Source organism: Carcharodon carcharias, chromosome 2 (assembly GCF_017639515.1).
Source record: "Carcharodon carcharias isolate sCarCar2 chromosome 2, sCarCar2.pri, whole genome shotgun sequence".
In the NCBI taxonomy this organism is placed as follows: domain Eukaryota; kingdom Metazoa; phylum Chordata; class Chondrichthyes; order Lamniformes; family Lamnidae; genus Carcharodon; species Carcharodon carcharias.
The window spans coordinates 51,729,429-51,746,291 of NC_054468.1; the positions used below are offsets into that span (position 1 = coordinate 51,729,429).

The following is a 16,863-nucleotide window of genomic DNA, read 5'->3' on the forward strand; positions in this document are numbered from 1 at the left end:
TTGGCTGATACATGTTTGAATGTAAGTTGAAATAGTTTTTGAACCATCTAAGTATAACCATTAAGCTACTTTTGCCATGTTCTAAACTAAACTTGAATGACATTGCCACCCACTTAACGTGGATACTATACCATGGCTGAAATGTAAATCACGTACGTGATTTTTCCATAAGTCTGCAGGATGGTAGGTAGCATTATAGGGGGAGGCAGTGGCATAGTGGTACTGTCACTGGACTCTAATCCAGAGATCCAGGGTGATGAGCTGGGGACCTGGGTTCAAATCCCACCATGGCAGATGGTGGTGAATGGGGTGGACAATTAAACAACTCACTGGAGGGGAATCCTCAATGATTGAGGAGCCCAGCACATCACCGAAACATTCATAGCAATTTTCAGACAGGCGTGCCATGGTGGCCTCCCCCCACCCCCGAAATCCCTAGTAACACAGATGCCAGTTTTCAGCAAATTTGATTCACTCCATGTTATATCAAGAAACTAACAATATTCTGCAATAGGACTAACTTGTGAACTTGCTGCGCCCCTAGCCAAACTGTTCCAGTACAGCTACAATGCTGGCATCTACCCGGCAATCTGAAATATCAGCTGTGAAATAATGCTATACACAAAAAGCAGGACAAATCCAACCCAGCCAATTACCGCCCCTCAGTCTACACTTCCTCATCAGTAAGGTGATGGAAGGGGTCATCAATCATGCTATCGATAAGTTGCCCGCTGACACTCAGTTTGCTGTTTATGCTAAAAGCAAAATACTGTGGATGCTGGAACTCTGAAACAAAAATAAAAATAGCTGGAAAAACTCAGCAGGCCTTACAGCATCTATTTTTCCTCAGTTCTGATGAAGAGTCATACGGACTCGAAATGTTAACTGGATTCCTCTCCACAGATGCTGTCAGACCTGCTGAGTTTTTCCAGCTATTTTTATTTTTGCTGTTTATGCTGTTCGGTATGCAAGTTATAGTTTCACCAGGTTGACACCTCATTTTTAGGTATCCCTGGTGCTGCTCCTGGCATCCCCTCCTGCACACTTCTTTGAACCAGGGTTGATCATCTGACTTGATAGTAATGGTAGAATGAGGGATATGCTGGGCCATGAGGTTACAGATTGTGTTTGAGCACAGTGCTGCTGCTAATGGCCCACAGCGCCTCATGAATGCCCAGTCTTGAATTACTAGATCTGTTTGAAATCTATCCCATTTAACATGGTGGTAATGCCACACAACACAATGAAGGGTATCCTCAATGCTAAGATGGGACTTCGTTCCACAACGACTGTGCGGGGGCCTCTTCTACTGATACTGTCTTGGACAGATGTGTCTGTGGCAGGCAGGTTGGTGAGGATAAGGTCGAGTATGTTTTTCCCCTCTTGTCGGTTCCCTCACCACCTGCTGCAGACCCAATCTAGTTGCTTTGTGCTTTAGGACTTGGCCAGCTCGGTTAGTAGTGGTGCTCCTGAGCCACTCTTGGTGATGGACATTGAAATCCCCCACCCAGAGTGCATTCTGTGCCCTTGCCACCTTCAGTGCTTCCTCCAAGTGGTGTTCAACATGGAGGAGTACTGATTCATCAGCTGAGGGAAGGCGGTATGTGGTAATCAGCAGGAGGTTTCCTTGCCCATGTTTCACCTGATGCCATGAGACTTCATGGGGTCCGGATGTTGAGGTTGATGTTGAGGACTCCCAGGGCAACTCCCACCAGAATGTATATCACTTTGCCGCCACCTCTGCTGGGCCTATCCTGCTGTTGGGACAGGACATAACCAGGGATGGTGATGGTGGTGTCTGGGATATTATCTGCAAGATATGATTCCATGAGGATGACTATGTCAGGCTGTTGCTTGACTAGTCTGTGAGACAGCTCTCCCAATTTTGGCACTAGACCTCAGAAGTTAGTAACGTGGACTTGCAGGGCTAATTTTGCCATTGTCGTTACCGGTCCCTTGGTCGATGCCGGGTTGGGGACCCGGGTTCAAATCCTGCCACGGCAGATGGTGGAATTTGAATTCCATAAAAATCTGGAATTAAAAGTCTAATGATGACCGTGAAGCCGTTGTTGGTTGTTGGAGGTGCTAAAGCTATTCCATTGTGGAAGGTACATTTAAAGGGTAAGTTGAAAACAGGTGAGGTGATTGTTGGAGTAGTGGAAACATTGCAGAGGTTCAGTTTATTTTAGGTAATGATATAGCTGGGTCCCAGATGTCGGTGATGCCTATGGGGTAGTTGAGCAGCCTGTAGAAGTGTCTTCGGTGTTCCAGAGAGAGTATCCTGGATTGTTTCCAGATTGTGTGAGAACAAGATCACAGGCTCACAGGTTCAAGCAGGAAGATCAGGAAGTTAAAAGGCAGGGTGAAGGTGTGGAAGAACAATTAGCTGACACTGGTTTTGATAACATTGTTCAAGAAGAAAGAATGGAAGATAAATGCAGCTGAGGTATTTAGCTCAAGGCAGTTGGTAGAGTTACAGAAAAAGGATATGCAAATAAGACGGTTATATCAAATGGCTTTCTCAGAAACAGAGACAGAATGCATTCCAGAATGTTATTACCTTAAGGGTAATGTTTTAATGGGAATATGGCGGCCGCATCATGTTTGAGCAAATGAAAGCTGGAGGGAAGTGCATGAGATTGAAGTGCAATGAGATATCCATTTGGATATAGAAATGACATCCTGAGGATAGCTCATGAAATTTCAATTGGGTGACATTTAAGAATCAGAAAGACACAGGTGAAAATACAAAAACATTTTTATTGGCCTGGATTACATAGAGATGTAGTGAAATTTTGTAGAGCATGTCACACAGGTCAGGTGATAAGGAAACTACAAGCACCTTTAATTTCGAATTCAGCATTTGAAGAACCTTTTAGTAGGGTCATTGATTGTGTAGGACCCCTCCCTAAGACTAAAAAGGGAAGTCAGTACTTACTGACAATGATGGATGTGCCTACAAGGTTCCCTGAAGTGATACCTTTGAGAAATATTACAACAAAGAGAATTGTGGAAGAGTTGAACAAGATATGGTTTACCAAAGGAAATACAAATCTGATCAGGGTTCAAGTTTCATGTCACAGCTGTTTAAGGAAGTAATGAACAGTTTGGGGATAAAACAATTTAAATTAACAGCTTACCATCCTGAGTCACAAGGGGCTTTGGAAAGATGGCATCAAACTTTAAAAACTATGATGAGGACGTATAGTCACGATTATCCACAGATAGAGGTAAGGGGATAGGGGAATTCCATTCCTGTTATTTGCTGTTAGGGATGCACCTAATGCAACAACTGGTTTTAGTCCTTTTGAACTTGTTTATGGCCATGAGGTAAGGGAATCACTGAAATTGATTCATGAAAAATTGGTGGGTTAAAATTCAGAAACTACTCTCCTGGATTATGTATCAAACTTCATAGAAAGATTGGACAGAGCATGTGAGGTAGCTAGGAAACATTTAAAGATATCACAGCAAGTGATGAAAGTGAAGGCAGACAGGAAACTACAGCTCGTAGTTTTGTTGCTGGAGGAAAAGTGCTAGTTCTGTTACCAGTACTGGGTGAGTCGTTAAAGGCAAGGTTTAATGGGCCTTACAGGTTTGAAAAGAAGCAGAATGAAATAAATTATTTAATAAGTACTCCAGATAGAAGAAAGAAGCAGAGGGTGTGTCATGTAAATACATTTTGAAAAGTACTTTGACAGGCAAAAGGACCAAAAGGAGGTGTTAGTGGTGGTAGAGAAAGAGGTAGAAATGTAGGATTCTGAAATTGATTTTCCTCTAAACAAATTGGATAATGAAGGGGTACTTGAAAATTTAAATGCAATATTGAGTTACCTTCCAGACAAGTGTTAAAGTGATTTGGAGAAGCTATTACAGTCACACAAAGCTATTTGTGGAAATAAGCAGGGGAGGACAAATTTAACTATACATGATGTGTGTGTGGAAGTTTCATCTTTGATAAGGCAACACCCTTATAGATTAAATCTGGCAAAATTTTCACAAGTACAGAAAGAAATTGAATTTGTGCTTCAAAATGACATCATTGAGTCTAGTTGCAGTAACTGGAGCTCACCTATTGTGCTAGTACCAAAACCGATGGAACATAAAGACCGTGTGTTGACCATCGAAAGGTGAATGTGGTGACAAAAGCAGATTCATATCCTATACCATGGTTGGAAGATTGTTCCACTTTCTCAATGCAATCAAAATTTATCACAAAGATTGACTTGCTAAGAGGATATCGGCAAGTACTGTTATTGGAATAAGCAAAGGAGATATTGGCTTTTGTGACGCCAGTGGACTATATCAGTTTAAGGTCATGCCATTTGGTATGAAAAATGTGCCTGCAACATTTCAAAGACTGACCGACAAAGTAATTGGGGATTGAGCAATTGTGTTGTTTATATTAACGATTTGATAGTTTTCGTCAGACGTCGGAGGAGCACTTACAACATTTGGAAGAATTGTTTTGTCAATTACAAGAAGCTAATTTGGTGACGAACTTGGCTAAAAGTGCATTTGCAAAAGCGTAAGTTACGTATCTAGGCTATACCATTGGACATGGTAACATGGCTCCAAGAGATGTGAAAGTTAAGGCCATCGTGGATTTCTCTGTGCCTACAACAAAACGAAAAGTTTTGTGATTTCTGGGCATGAGTGGGTTTCATCAGAAATTTGTACCAAATTTTAGCAGTGTGGTTGTTCCATTAACTGAACTATTAAAAAAGAACAAGAAGTTTCAATGGACACAGGAGTGTCAGAAGGCATTTGACATTTTGAAAACTGAATTGGCTACAAATCAGATTTGGAGTACCCAATTATGCCAAGCAATTTAAGTTAGCTGTTGACGCAAGCGATGTAGGCATTGGGACCATATTGTTACAAGATGCTGATACTGGAATTGAGAAACTGATAGGGTACTTTTCATGGAAGTTGAATGTGCAACAGAGAGGATATTCAATGATTGAAAAGAGACATTGGGTCTGGTGTTAGCATTGCGGCATTTTGAGATTTACATTGCAAACAATTTGTCAGAAACAACTGTTTATACAGACTACAATCCTTTAAAGTTTCTGGACAAATTTTGAGACAAAAGTGCAAGGCTGTTCAGATGGAATTTTTTACTGCAACGATTTAATCTACAGATTATAACTATGGCTGGTCGAGAAAATCTAATTGCAGATGCATTGTTAAGAGTTTGAAGCTGAAAAGGGAAAATTGGACATTTAAAAACATGGACACTGGACTGGAATGATTTCTGTTGATACCAAGGATTTGTGTATATATATATTATGTTAATGCATGCAGCTGGTAATGTAATAGTGAGAGTATATAGATAAGTATATGAGATAATGTAAGATGGGTTAAGAAAATGAAGCCATCTTTTTAAATAATGACAGTTCATTTTCCAGGAAGGAGGGGGTTGTCATGAAAATATATTAATTTTGATATTGTGATTTATTGTAGAGGTAAGTTAATAGTGATGTTTGGATTAGTTTCTCTGATGTGAGGTTGTGTGGTGGGGGGGGTGGTGGTGTGGTTTAATGGAAATGCAGACAGCTGGTTTGGAGCTTTTTAGTTATCAAAAGTGAAACTAGGATGCATTTTGTATTGCTGCTAAAACTTGGATATTTTATATTTTGTGTGCTATCTGCTGTATACCAATTGTCATGATACATGACATTTGCAGATTATATCTAAGGAAAGATTAAAGACAATATTTTTCTTTTCCTCCCCTTTCCTCAGTGTTCTATTTCCTCAATTTTTTCCCATTGCCAAGATACTGACTCTCTTTTTCTAAGCACTGGTAGTACTGTAAGCAATTCTCTGTGGCCAAAATTTGTTCCATTGTGCTTCTCTGTATTAAATAGTAGACCTAGTTTGGTTAACAAAAGTTAAGTTAAAGTTTATTATTTTTAGAGCAAGCCATATTTATAAAATTATTTTATCTTTGTACAGGTTCTGCAGTGTTGTTAAGTACTGACATCATTACACCCTTTGCTGGACCTGAGATTTCGCACAGTCAGTGTTTGAAGCTAGTAAGTTTGTATTTTTGCATTATTTTCTTATAATAGCTACAGCAGTAGCCCACCATAAGGTGATGTTTGAGAACACCCATGTACTAATTTAAAGACCTTGTACTATCATGATTTAAAATCAAAAGCTGGTGGTTCATTGACTCAAACTTGACAGGGGTGTGTCTACAATGGAATATTGCCCACATTAAAAGAATCAACCAAAGTCTAAAGCACGTAAAGTATGTCTTTGCCGCATTAATCTTTAGCATTGTCTTTTCATTTATGATTGTAGATTCCCCATTAAAAATGTAATAAAATTATTTTTGCTTTAATGTTTTTAAATAGCTAGTGAAACCTTATAAGTAATAAGTCATTAAAATTGTACTATATTTTTAACAACCATCAACCAACCACCTCTCTTGGTGCCAGAGTCTTGAACTGTTTCAAGTAAGTAATAAGGACCAACTACTTTAATACATAATGAAAAGTCAAAGCAATTATTTTATGTGACCAAAATTTTTGCTGAATGGATTTATTTGTTAAGTGCTGGCCAACAGGAAAAGCCTCGAGTAGTTTGTTTGGTATGTTATGCTCTAGTTTTCAAATAACAACTGCTTTCAAAAATATAGCAACCCTGGGGAAAATTGGATCATCAACACTTTCTTGTTAGAAGCCAAGTATAAAAAGAAACCAGTTTCACTTATTCTAACTATGAAACACACAAATTCTGTAGGTGATTATTGACTGAAGTTTGAAGATTGTATGATTTCATGTTTTAAACAACATTTACTGTACAAAAATTAATCAAAACAAGTACTATTAACCATCTTCAGCTGCTTCATCAGTGACCTTCCCTCCATCGTAAAGTCAGAAGTGGGGATGTTTGCTGATTGCACAGTGTTCCGTTCGATTTGCAATGAGTCATAGTGAACATTGGAAATAGGAGCAGGAACATGCCATTCGGCCCCTCGAGCCGGAAGCAATCCATGTCCGTAGGCAGCAAAACCTGGACACCAGTCAGGCTTGAGCTGACAAGTGGCAAGTAACATTTGTGCCACACAAGTGCCAGGCAATCACCACCTCCAACAAGAGAGAATGTAACTAGCTCACCGTGACATTCAATGGCAATGCCATTGATTAATCCCTCACTAACAACATCCTGGGGGTTACCAATGACCAGAAATTGAACTGACCAGCTATATAACTACTGTGGCTAGGAATTCTGCAGCGAGCAACTCGCCTCCTGCCCCGCCCCCCACAAAGCGTGTCCACCAGTTATAAGGCACAAGTCAGGAGTGTGATGAAAAACTCTCCATTTGCCTGGATGAATGCAGCTCCAACAACACTCAAGAAGCTCAACAGCATCCAGGACAAAGTAGCCAGCTTGATTGTATAATGTCACAGCTTGATTGTATAAATATTCATTCCCTCCCCCAATGACGCACCCTCTGCAGCAACTCGTCAAGCCTCTTTTGACAGCACCTTCCAAACCTTGACCTCTACCACTTGGAAGGGCAAAGGCAGCAAGGGAACACCACCTGTAAGTTCCCCTCCAAGCCACACACCATCCTTACTTGGAACTATACCACCGTTTCTCCACCATCGCTGTGTCAAAATCCTGGAAGTCCCTTCCTAACAGCGCTATGAGTGTGCCAACACCATGTGGACTGCAGCGGCTCAAGGTGGTGGCTCACCACCTCAAGGGCAATTAGGGGTGGGCAACAAATGCTGGTCCTAGCCAGCGATGTCCACATCATGTGAAAGAATAAATGAATCTATGACATTGTACACAGAAAATCATGACTAAATGTAGTTTTCTGGTGTCTGGGATGAGGGATAATTCAGACTTCATTTTACATTTTGTCCTACTGTTAAATAAGATTTTGATTTTATATTTATTAAATAACAGAACTGAGCAATTTGTGCTGCAGAGAGCTGGAATTAGTTTGACCAAGAGTGTTTCTGTGTAATACAAGTTGAAGAACAAAGAAATTCAGAACTGAGGTGCTACAATGCCCCTACTGACAAGAGGGTGCAATTACAGTGCAGCAAGGTTTCATAGTTAGAATAAGTGAAACTGGTTTCTTTTTATACTTGGCTTCTAACAAGAAAGTGTTGACTGCTTGCTGCTTTCATTTTAAACAGGGACATTTATAATGGAAGAAGTTGACAACAGAAAGCAAGATTTTGTAAACAGGAAGTGTGTGCATAAATTTGAAGGGTTTTTTTATACAGATAGATCAGAGAACTTGGAACTTGGGGGATTCTTGGTAATGTTTTCCATTGTGATAATGCCTATGCAGAACAGCAATATAATTGTTGGAGTACTAAATGTCTAGAGCACAAAAACGCACTTTTGGAGTATTTAGATGCTATGAATTTTGGAGTTTCTGGTGTCCCACAAGGCACACTTACACTAGATTTATCAGTTGCAAATACTCTGCCAAATGGCCTAGTGATGAGCACTTAATTTACTTCAGCGCAATGAAGTGATTGGCCAGAAGTTAACGTAGCTATGAGCAATTAAGCAATAGATCTAGATGTTATCTCCTTTGTTGGAAAAACCATAAATCATGTCAAATTCCCATAATTGAGGGTTGTAACTACAACTCACGTTCCCAGCAATGCACTGACAGGCTGTATCTGTCATGATTTGAAACTTGAATTATATGCATCTTTTGGGAGTAACATTCACAAGATCAACATTTGCCTTTTTGCTGTGATAATTTACACTGGAGGATGCATACACTGCCCATTGTGCATTTCCATTCACTCTGAAATAGGAAATCACCATCAAACTATCATTCAAGCTAACCCCAGTTGTCAAATTTATTTATGTGGCTTTTAATAACAGAAAATAGAAGCAGAAGAAATAAAACAATATTTGCTTTATCATTTTTTTAAAGTTCTCAAAAAATAACGGTGCTCGAAATCTTGATTCAAAACCTTCTCTCTCAGGTTTTGATTAACACAACAGTAGCGCTGCTTTTCTTCCCTGATCTTGTCTCATTATTACAATTGGAAGAAAAAGCTGAAGCAGGGAAATTGCAGGTTAGCTGGCTGACAACATCTCTGATCAAATCAGTTCTTTTGCAATAGGCAGACAATCATGTTGCTATTTTTATCACCTCATATAGATCTCAGACTTCCGGTTTTCTGCTAGATTGGCTTTGACACATGAGTTGCATATCAAGTAGCTAGGCTGTTCTCAATGGATAGCTTGACACCAGTGTAGTAATGCAAGTATCATCTCAAAGTATGAGAGAAGTGCTGATTCAATTAACTTGTGTCTATGCATTCAATAGCATTGTAGGAAACTGGTTGTTGGCTGCTTCCTAAAACCCTATCACTAGACAGGTTTCCGTAATATCTTTCTTCTTTTAAGCAAAGTAATCCTTTTCAGAATAGGCCAAGTGCTCTATTTTAAATTAAATTAAATAATATATTGTGATTTCTAAAATTTGATGTGAAAAATATATAATCGGTAGATTTTAAGAATTGAAGTAACACAAGGCTCTGCTTACGTGATGGCTAAACCAGACCAAAAGCACACCTGCTTACCTTTCCCTCGTAGCCCACCCCCTGCCCCACAGCAGTTGGCAGGCAGCCGCTGCAAGCATTGCATATAAGAATGACATTGCTCCACAATTACTATTGTTGTGGAGTTTAGTGACATGGATAAGTCCTGTTTTCATGTTTACAAAACGGAACTACTCAACATAGTAATTAGGGAAGGTCAGCAATAATGCGTTATACCCGGGCTAAGGAATATTGAACCATGGACAATGTTGATTGCAGCATACTGGGCTTGATATGCTCTGGAGGTTTGGTAAGTAACAAGTATGAAATGTTTTCAATATGCTCAAAATGTCATTCAGAATTACAGCCTTTAAACTTTTAACAAATTTAAATGCTTGAGATTGGTAATGGGCAGTGTGATTTGAATGATTATGATCACTAAGCAATGATCTGCTTAAAAAGGTCATTTGGTTTGAAAGGTCACACAATAGTTGTTAGCTAAGATTGCTCAAAAGGCATGGAAAAGTCTTAAGTGAATATGTAATGCTTCCTGGCTTTATTGAATACATTGTACATGCATGTACACTTAGTGCCTTTGCAAATGAAAGTGGACATAAGTGTAGTGGTGTAATATAAAATTAACCTCAGCCAACAACTAGTTCTTTCCATTTTTATGTAACACAAATCTTACAACACTCTTAGTTTTTATTATTTTTCAGCACATAGGGCTAGAGTAGACCATTCAGCACTGCAAACCTGTTCTACCATTCGATTCAATCCTGGCTATCTGCACTTTGCTCCATTTACCCATCATCACTCCATATCTCTTAATCTCCTTGCCTAACAAAAATCTGTCTATCTCAATTTTGAATCTCCCAAATGACCTAACCCAACAGCTTTTGAGTGAGAGAATGTTCCAGGTTTCCTTTACCCTTTTTGTGAATGACTTAGTTTTAATTCTAATGTTAAGCCCTATTGTATAATTGTGAAATAAATATGTAACATCATTATAGCTTTCACAATCAATATGTGGCAATGCAGTGAGCCAAAAATTTAATCCCTCAATATATAGCACATTTGTCCAGAAAATGTTACAAGGCACTACAAATTACTGAGCAGTTGTCAGGAGAGGTGACTGATAGCACGGCCAAAAAGTTTGGAGGAGGCGTTTAAAAATTGGAGAGTAGCAAGGTGGAGACGGTTAAGGGAGAAGTTTCAGAAAGTAACACCAGGATATCTGATTCTATGACCGTTCTACCATTGGAAATATAATGAACAGTTGTTAGGCGGAGTGACCACCTGGGTGGCTAGAGATATAAGAGAAGGCTTTGAAGCTGGAGAAAATGTTGCACTCTTGAGTTCATGAAATAAATGTCAGACCATAAAAATTGTGAGCCATTTGGCACTGATGCGATTTGTTCAGTTTTTGGTTTAAGATTTGAGCTGGAAACTATTATGCTTATTTCAGATCTGTAAAACATAAACTTTCAAATGGAAGAGTGCATTGAATTTGTACGTGGATTTCCTGAGATCGTTTTATGGTATATGTGTTACCATTATTTATCATCCATTGTAAATTACAAAACATTACAAGCTCCTCTATTGACAATTGTTAAAAATATTCCTAAAGTGGATAGAACTGTATCTATTTTCAACTATTGAGAGCAAGTAATGTGAAGGGATTTAATTAAAAAAATTATTTTCAATTTGGGCATTGATTATAGTGTAAATTTAGTGAAATCTTTGTCACCATGTCTAGTTGGCAAGCCATTACAGTCTTTTGTGGGAGCTCAAAGTCTACCAATTTTGTAAGACGTTTGTCCATTTACAGATGTCTTCAACAATGCTCAGCTGTTGACCTGTATTCAAGTACTAAAATAAATCAGAGCTGGATCTTGCCAAGAGATTTGATTTGCTTTGTTACAATTAAACTTATTCACCTTATAACCCTTGATTTTTGTCCACACACTATCATATTTACAGTACTTGACTATAAATTCGTGACAAAATACACTTAAAATACTTAGTGAACATTGCTTTTTTCTTGTGAATATTCTTCCTGCCATGCATGAAATCCTCTTCTTGACAGTTGCTGGATGATCTTCAGTATCTCAATCAAATGGCTGCAGTTCGGCTAGTGGGTTAATATTTAGCTTTTGGTTATTCATCATGAAAGATATTCGAGTCAAGCCTGATCCTGTGCTCATCTGAAGCCTCCATGTGCACATTCTAGCAAGAGTCCCTGGATTGCGATCAAGATTGAGAAGCTTGTCTGATACCCTAAAAAATGTATCAACAATTAACCTGATCGATAGATAATATTTTGTTGCAGATGCATTTTGATAGGATAAAAACTGGCATTCAAAGCCAGTGAAAACAATTCCCTTCCCCCAAAAGCAATTGCTGCTACCTCCAAAATTAACTGGTGGACAAGAAAAATTAGCTATTTTTTTCCAAGAGAGAAAAGGCTAGAAAATAGAGATTAAATAGGGAAAGCTTTTGAGTTTTTTAAAAAAAAATTCAGACTGGGAAAAGAGAGGGAAACTGGTCACTGGACACCACTGGTATTTTAAATCTTTTTTTAAAATCCATCATCTTATCATTATTGACTTTTAAAACATATTGGGCTACTCATAGTGCACTGAAGATAGGTGGCTTTATACACTTCAAATGGTCCTATATCTGGATTTTTGAATAGCAAACAACAGCATGTTTTGTTGAATAGTTTGTAAGTAAAAGGGTTTTTCTTGGCATGGTCTGTGAAATTCAAAGGCCCCTCCTTGGGTGGCAGCCACCTAGTATATGCTTGGTAAACACTGCTTACTTTTAGAGAAATTGTGCTGTTATTTTAGGAGATTACTTTTAAATAGCTTTATGACTTTAACTGTTTCACCCACTGAGGATTTGGGTGAAAATCTTAAACTAGTTGACCCATGGAGATGGGAGTTTCTCTGGCCATGCTAATAGTCTGGGACTATTTTCCTAACTACAGTTAATCATAAAATACAACTACTATTAGAATACATTGAACAATTAATGGGAAATAATATATAGTAGTAGTACTTGCACATTGTGATGCATTTCATCTTGTAGGGACCCACCATTTCCACTTTCATCTATCATCAATGAGGAGCCAACTCAGACCTTAGTGAGGTTGGATTGACTGGCAGCACTGGGGTCCACTGGGTTTAGCAATCTATTTTGACTAATTTACATAATCTCATGTGGTTTAGGATTGATGTCCAATCTAGTTAGTAGGTCTCTGTAGGGTACTAGAATCCAAAACATCAGAGAGGTTGCTTTTGTGAATTCAATGCAAATAGACCCCCTTGGTGGTGAAAATGAATTATAAAATCAAAAATCAGTCCTAATGGGAAGATATATATTTACATAATTTTAAAAAATGTTGTATTGTGACTTGTTAAATTGAATGTACTCCTGTTGGCACATTCTTTCTCCCTTTATTAATCCAATGTATCTCAGTCTGAACAGGTGGATCGAATGCTGCATTGATGTACTTTACTGTTTTGTGAATGAGTGTTATGGTTTATCATTTCATGTATTGAAAGGGCAGTGACAGTGTGATCTATAACTGACCTTAGTATTCAGAAACCAGAAAGTAAATAACAGATAGGTTTGTGCTTGCAAATGACTTTGTTTTCATGTGGGAAATTTGAGGGTCCAGTGTCAATGTAGGTTGTAATACATAAGTTGATCAATAAAAGTAGTTCCCTACATGTTTTGGGGTCCAAGGCAATTCATTGAGTGAAATTTTTGTGCAGGCATCTGTTGCCACACACTTCATCTATACTACGAATATCTGCACTAGCTATTCATCACTGAGGCTGCAGCCTTTCCTAATGTCATGAAAAGGCCTATATAGGCCACTACTGGTATCCCCAGTTTAATAATAAAAGCAAAATACTGCAGATGCTGGAAATCTGAAATAAAATCATAAAATGCTGGAAAAATTCAGCAAGTCTGGCAGCGTCTGTGGAGAGTGAAACAGAGGTAATGTTTCAAGTCTATTTGACTCTTCTAAAGTGTGTTCTAATAGTGGGTTTTCATTTTAGTGTGGTTGGTGAATTAGGGAAGTTCCCTGAATAGCACTGCCTCCATTTTCGTTTTAGTGTGGCTACTGTGCATGCTCAATCCTTTTTCTAAAGCAAACCACTGCTTTGCTTGCTGCCTTTCCCTGTTCTCTCACTCCCTGCCGCTTGCCCCTTTCTGCCTCCCCTAACCATCCTGCTCATTGCTTCCCTCTCCCAAACATTTGTTACACCCTATTCGCAGCCTTGCTCACTGTCCCCCTCCTGAGGCTTTCTGAGCAAGAGGGGCAATTAGTGAGATGGAGTGAGTAAGGGAGTAAGCGATGCAGCAAGAGGGAAGCTGCGAGCAAGGGAGTTGGGAGAGAAAAACAGTGAGCAGGAGGTGGGAAGCAGTGAGTAGGATGTAAGTATTAAGTTGGTAAGAATTTGTAATTTAGTAAGAGGATTTTTGGACAAGTTGGGTTCAAGGCAGCCAGTAGGTTTCTAATGTAAAAATTATTGGTCAGGGACTTAACCCACCCTTATTACATGTTTACCTAGTACTTTTTCTTTAATACGCCATTTTTTTTAGGAATACATTAGGAGTGCTAAATGTGGTATAGCTGTAATGGCAAGAGCACAAAGGAAATTATCAGCTAGATTCAACTCTCGAGTGCAAAGACCCATAGCAGGATGGAGCATATAATCTAATGTCGATACTTCACTACTGAAGAAGTGTCGCATTGTTGGAGATGCAACTTTCGGCTGAGACTTTAAATTGAGACCCTGTCTGCCTGTTCAAATGGATGTGAAAAATTATGACAATTGTTCATGGCCAACACTTATCCTTCAACCAATGCCACCAGAACAGACTAATTGACCACTTGTTCTCTTTAGTTATTTGTAGGACCTTTTGTATGCAAATTGGCTGATGTATTTGAATAACTTCAGAAGTTATTCATTAATTATGAAGTCCTGAGGACTACAAAAGATGCTGTGTAAATGAAGGTTATTTGTTTCTTTATGGATATGCTGGGAGCCCAGTCAAGCTGTGAACATAAAATGGTGAATCTTCTACAAGTGACAGTAGTGGCAGCTTTTTACCATTGCTCTTGATGGCATTGAGGGAAATACAGGCCCTACAGTTTTTTGATATTTCCAATATTACTGCATTTGGGTCATTTTATACAACAAGGTTGTCGTTGAGTGTGCTGTAGGCATCAGAAGGAACCTGAAAACAAAGGGGCATAACTTTGCACAGTTTGGATATCAGTAAAAATATATGAAATTCTATACCACTGTCTTTTCCTTTTTTAAAAGATTTTTAGATCCCTAAATTTTGGCTGAGTCATTGGAAAATGAGAAGGAATTAAAATTTGTTCTTTTTCTTTGGAATGTAAACTGTTCGAATCATTTATGGTGTATTTTCATTTTGATTTAATGCAAAAGGCCCACCACCACAGTCTTGCCTACAGTTGTTGAAGCATTTTTTTAATGTCCCTGTGGAAATGTGCCAACCAGGTTGGGACCATTTGCTTTCTTCTTTTGGGGCTTAAAGGTGAAATCAAGAGTGCAATACTAGTGCCTTTGCATCATACACGTAAGAATGACATGCTAACCTGACGAAAGGCTGGATGAATAAAAGAGCTTTTATTTAGCATTTCGTCTCTGTTAGCTTGATGCTCAGAACTCATACTAGTGCTTGATTCTAACCTGCATCTACACGGCAGAACCTGAGCTTAAGTACAGGATGTTTTGATTCAGGTGGTTAGATAAGAAATTTTCCCTAGATTTAAATGTTCATTATCAGTTTTAGATTTGGTGCTATTTTTAGAATGGCAAAAAATGAAATGGTAAGAGGTTTTTATGCAAAGTGTGCTTTTATGAGAGAGTATGCAGTAGTTTTACAATTGTAAAGCTGCTACTGATGTTTGAATAACTTCATTTATTTCAGCATCACCGTGCGTAGCTGCAGCTAAACTTTCAACTCGCATACCAGCCATTTTATGTTTTTTTAAATAATTTATAGTTCTTTTCCTAGAGCAATCTTGCGTGATTAGCATTTATGCTTGCTAATATGAACAAGTTTTATGTCCTGGTCAATGTCTTTTCTGTCGATCTAGTGTAAAGTCACACCTTGTTTTTGTATAAACACAATGCTTTGTGCCTTCATTTATGGTACATCAGTTGCTATGAGTAGTTTGTGTTCAACAATACATTCTCATGTCATATTCTTTTCTCATTTGACTCTAGACTGGGTGTAATATCTAGCCCATAGCTTATATTTAAAACCCTTTTTCAAAAAAGAAATACAAATTGACAAAATTCTCTTGTTGGAGATACTAAAAATGTTTAAAAGGAGGATGCATTGTGGTTCGGGACTTTATTAAGCATGATTTCGCAGCCAGTTACTGAGTTTTTATAAACCAGATTTGATGCCTCACCAAATTAATGATCCAGGTGGTGTCAAAAGTACAATGGTGAGAAACTATTCCCTCCAGGGTGTATCAGTCCATTTCATCCTAGAAGACCAGCAAATCCTGATACCACAGTAATTTAGCCTCTGTGCACAGTTTTCACTGAATTTGCAGTGGGAAAATATCTTAAATATGTTGTTTTAATTCACATATTGCAGTAGTCTACATTTTTTTTCTTCTTGCAGTGTGATTGAAGCTGTTTTGCAGTACACCCTGACTGTTGTACAAGAATAGGGGTTCTTTATGGATGAGCCCCTAACCTGCTGATGTAATCCTTCCCAGAACTAATGGCTTTGACCTAGTTCTTGTCATAGGGAGGTCCTTGTGATTCATGGTGTGAGGGCTGATCAAAGCAGGGATTGTGGTGACAGTTAAGTCTTTGGGGCTGGATTGTTAATTGTGTCAATCAGTGTCTGATGTTCTGCAAAACTTTTTTTGGTGCATTAGAGGCCAGGGGTGTAACGCTTTTGTATGAATTGAGGCAGAATTCTTCAGTCAGGTAACTCTAATCAACACTGATCCTCAAGGGAATAAAGTGAAAAAAATATTTATTGTGTGTTTGACTTTTTAAGGCTAGTTAGAATTTTTTTCCTTGAAATTAATTTGATTCTGGAAAAGTTTGAAAGCTAACATATAGTCAAGTTTACTTTGTCTCAAGTACATTTTTTTGAAAAACATCAATATTTTGTTCATTATTTGCTTAAAAAAATTGAAGTATTTTTCTATAAATTTGCTTCTGTTTATATTCCAGAATCGAAAGCAGAAATATATTGGCTAATAGGCATTTTGCTGCAGATACCTTTTTTGTCTTCCATGTGCGAG

General features: G+C 38.4%; 1 protein-coding gene across 3 annotated transcripts in view; it reads left to right on the forward strand.

Moving 5' to 3' along the window:
• The window catches only part of tbl1xr1a (tbl1x receptor 1a), a 199,943-nt gene that overhangs the window by 72,179 nt on the left and 110,901 nt on the right, over positions 1-16,863 (forward strand). For all 3 annotated transcript variants that reach the window (XM_041210960.1, XM_041210978.1, XM_041210968.1), the window contains exon 2: positions 5,959-6,038. The gene's annotated coding sequence lies outside the window, so the exon portion shown is untranslated. The remainder of the gene's footprint in view (positions 1-5,958; positions 6,039-16,863) is intronic.